The following is a 4,502-nucleotide window of genomic DNA, read 5'->3' on the forward strand; positions in this document are numbered from 1 at the left end:
TGAGCAAGACTGCCATCAGAGAATTAATGACTTATCACCAGAACATTTCTCCGCTCACACAGCAAATACTTTTCTTTTTTTACTTCTTTAAGTAAAGCTCATCACAAGTAGACCCAGAAGTGGACCAAGCTCAATTTTACTTTCATCCTTGCTTGATTCCATGACATCATTGTAAGGATCTTCGTCAAATGCCCCAAATGTGTTAAGTGACTTGCAGCCTTACTGGATACAAAAGTTGGATGTCCTGATAAAAAAAATAGGCTTTGGGCTGTTCTGAGTCTGGCAATGCTTGTCCATTCAATTCATTGTGCGCGTGTCCTTCTCAATGTTTTCTCTTTCATGTTATCATGTTAAAACTATTTCCCTATTTAAATTATATATATATATGTGCAGACTATATATGTATGTGCGCGTGTGTGTATATATATTTTAGTCTGCACTGTACACCGCTCTTCAAAAAGTGAAGGCAGTCTTCAGATTCCTTGTTGAAAAGGACTTTGTCCTGCCATATACTATTGATGTAGAGATTTCTTTATTTCGGGCTATTTATTACAAAATCTTCCCTGTCTTTGTCTGACAGTTACATTAAATATTGCTTACCATGAACAAAATGGCATTTGATATTTTAGGTTTTTTTATGTTCACCGATTGGTTGATCACTAATGTCAACTTTTTTTTATTTGGAAATTAAATTCTTTTTCCATAAAAATATACAGTAATTTGTATTGGGGTCAGTTTTTTGAAGTGATGTCAGGATACCCTTTGTATGGTTTACATATGTATCATGTCTTATATTACGGAAACATATCAGTCTCTTTTTTTTTTTTTTTTTTCGTTTTAGTCCCCACATTACTTGTCCCAAATGATTTGCTCCATTATTAGGATTTTCTTTTCTTTCGTGGAAAGGCTCTGACTTCTGCTTCCTTTTGGAAGAGATAAAAAATTGAACTCTTTACTCTTGGGATGTGCAGTGACCAGATAGGGCATTTATGAAACCTGTTGCACAGGTTGTGATGAAATTATGCAAAATCCCATAGCAGCTAGCTACATGATCCGTACATTACCATTCACAAACTCTGCTTACCGATAGAGTAGATTCTGGAATGTTGACTGGAACTTTTTAATTATTGCTCATTTACTAATCTTGAAGAACAGATTTCATTACCACCATCAGACGTACTGTTCTGTGCTATGAATGGCATTTTAATTGTAATTTGGTTTCACATGGTCTGTTTACTCTAAACCAAAATCTTAATTTTCCCATTCCAACTGATACATTGCGGAAGATGATTTTTGGACATGGTTTAGACCTACAAGCTCCCCATTTATGCGATATTATAGTGCAATGTCTGCCATGTTTCCTATGTCAGGGTTTCTTAGAACATGGGCTATACTCGCTCACTCTTTTCTAAAAACCCACTGTAGTATTATATACATATATATATACATATATATATATATATATATATATATATATGTATATATATATATATATATATATGTGTATATATATATATATATATATATATATATATATATATATATATATATATATATATATATATATATATATATATATATATATATATATATATATATATATATATATATATATATATAATGTGTACATTCCCAGCCGCTGTTTACATTGAAGATATGTAAGGCTTACGCCAAAGATTTGCATCCAGTTATTTCACAACAGTTAGTCCAGTTGCAAGCCGAGGATAATACTCCTCTCTATATGCATTCTGTGGCTTGTGTTTGTGTATGTATACACACATGGTAAATATGCTGCAAAGTAAGCATGCCTATAAAATAAAACTTTTAATAGTTTGTTTTTAACAGTTAACAAAATGCAAAGTGAATGAGCAAAAACAGTCAATCAATATTTGGTGTGACCACTCTTTTCCTTCAAAAACAGTTTTTGTTTTTTCCAAACATCTTGGAGAACTAACCATAGATCTTGAATTTTGGCAAATAATTCTGATTCTTAATCACACAGGCTTGATGTTGAGATTAGGGCCTTGTCTGGGCCATATCATCATTTCCAGGACTTTTTACTTCTATATCTTAAAAATAATTCTTAATGACATTATCTATAGGTTGTGTTTCATTGTTCTGCTGCAGAATAAATTTGGAGCAAATCATGCGCTTCTCTGATGGTATTGCATGATGGATAAGTATCTGCTTGAATTCTTCAGCATTGCGGACACCAAAAAGTGGGCAATTTTGAGGACCGTAGATGCAGTGGTCGGCCAGGAAACTTAATGCTCTCCCTCATTGACTAACATTGGTCAGCGTGCAGTGCGAGATTTTCTCTCATTGCACTCGTCCGTTTTTCACACTTGTGTGAGCGTGCCCTAAAGAAGAACAAGGAAACCTGTAAGTGATATGGCCCTCACAGTGCCCTTATCTCAACATCTAGTCTATGTGGGATTACACAAAAAGACAGAAGGATTTGCATAAGCCTACAACTGCAGAAGATCTGTGGTTAGTTCTTCAAGATGTTTGGTACACTCTCACTGTTGAGATCCATCAAAACTGCGTTCAAGTGTACCTAGAGGAATCAGCGTTTTAAGGCTTCTTTGATTTACTTTTTTTTCTTGTTTATTCACTGGACATTTCATTAATTGAAAAAAAAAATTAAACTCTTTACACTTTATACTTCTATTTTTTAAAGGGAACCTGTCAGGTGCAATATGCAACCAAAACCACGAGCAGTTCTGGGTGGATATTGCTAACCCCTGCCTAATAGTCCCGGTATACACTAGCATAGAGAAGGAGCTCTTTAGAAATAGTATTTCTAAAGATCTTATATGCTAATGAGTGCAGGGACTAGTCCCAAGGGCATTAAATCCCCCAACTAGTCCGCCCTCTTAGCATGGTAGCACACAGGGGCGTACTAACATTCTATTCAATGTAGTGTCACCAGCGTTCGCTGTGACCGCGCTTCTGATTGCTGGGCACTTCCATTTATGCACAGTAGACCTCTCTGAAGCCGGGACGTGTACACCCGGCTTCATACTGTACATGACCGGAAGTGCCCAGAAATAGTTTTCCTAAAGATCTCTTTATGCTAGTGTATACAGGGACGGTTAGGCAGGGATTAGCAATATGCACCGCACCTAGTACTGCTCGTGGTTCTCGGTGCATATTGGACCTGACAGGTTCCTTTTTAAGGCACTTTTACTTTGTAGAATTTTTTGCATATATATATATATATATATATATATATATATATAATATATATTGGTGTGTGTATACATAATACACACACATTTTTGTACACATACATGTACTGCCATAAGTAATGCAAGCGGTGGTGCCTGATTCATCAATTGCCTATATCTGCTGTTTGTAACACTGTATCCATATATGTCTACTAGAAGCCTGGGAGCCTTCACGTAGTTTGATATAACGTCCATGTACATGTATATGGGAATTGTACAACACTGAATGACATAATAACTGCACTATTGGTAAAGGATCATGACCTGACTGATGTGTATTCTAAGGATATGCAGTATATGCACATACTATTCCAGTCCTACAGTTGTATTTCTACGCTGCAATCTTCATTCCTTTAGGTCCTAATAGGTATGTGCCACATTTTACAATTTTTTTTTATTTGTTTAATGTATAATTGGTGTGAATGTCATATTATTGTTTTCTAATAAGATTATTTCTTTGAGTTTCTTTCAGCCCAAAGAGTTGTTAATTTTGTATTTTATTTTTCCTGTCTTGTATATTTTTAACCTAGGAGGATTTCAGTTCCTCCCCAATGAACAAGTGTACTTTCCAGTAATGTTATGACTCTATAGGATGATTGGCATGAAGCATACTTGAAACAGTTTGTTGTATAGTCCTCTTCTCAATGTGCAATTTCTATCAAGGAAAGCTTAAAACTTCAAAATGACTTGTGGTTGTTTTTGTTTTACTGTTACTTGGTTTTACATTTCTGTTAAAGTGTATGGAATTACTGAACAATCTATCATTTTAACTAATTGATGCACAATCTACATGGTACATTCTGTTGTAATTAAACCAATGCATTTATATTATTTGACCCATAAATAACTTTTGTAACTTTTTGATCAGTGAGCTAATTTATGGGATAATTTCCTCATTTTGTTTCCTATAAAAGCAACAACTCAATGATCCATGTTTTCTATTTTATCTAAAGTAGAAGGAAGTCAGGAGCACCAGTGCTATTTACTTAATACGGTGAATATGGGTTCTATTAGTCATACATCAGCTTTTAACTTTCCAAGGCCAGAATGAAACCATTAAAGTGGTACTACAAAGTAATCATCTTGAGAAATTTGAAGAAAAGGAAAAAATAGGGTCTTTTTTTTTCTTTCAAGCATAGTGTCTTATTGCCAAATCAGAGCATATGTTTTTTTTTTTCTTTGTACAACCTCAAAGGTAAGGCACACACAGAACATATATAACAGAAGGTATGAAAAAACCCCAGAAAGGTTAGTATGCTACACGAGGATATC

General features: G+C 34.6%; 1 protein-coding gene across 3 annotated transcripts in view; it reads left to right on the plus strand.

The window, feature by feature from the left end:
- The window catches only part of MLLT3 (MLLT3 super elongation complex subunit), a 485,346-nt gene extending 484,633 nt beyond the window's left edge, over positions 1-713 (plus strand). For all 3 annotated transcript variants that reach the window (XM_075316277.1, XM_075316263.1, XM_075316270.1), the window contains exon 12: positions 1-713. This exon is cut by the window's left edge and continues 608 nt beyond it. The gene's annotated coding sequence lies outside the window, so the exon portion shown is untranslated.
- The last annotated feature ends 3,789 nt before the right edge of the window (positions 714-4,502 follow it).

This window comes from Anomaloglossus baeobatrachus, chromosome 1 (assembly GCF_048569485.1).
Source record: "Anomaloglossus baeobatrachus isolate aAnoBae1 chromosome 1, aAnoBae1.hap1, whole genome shotgun sequence".
In the NCBI taxonomy this organism is placed as follows: Eukaryota; Metazoa; Chordata; class Amphibia; order Anura; family Aromobatidae; genus Anomaloglossus; species Anomaloglossus baeobatrachus.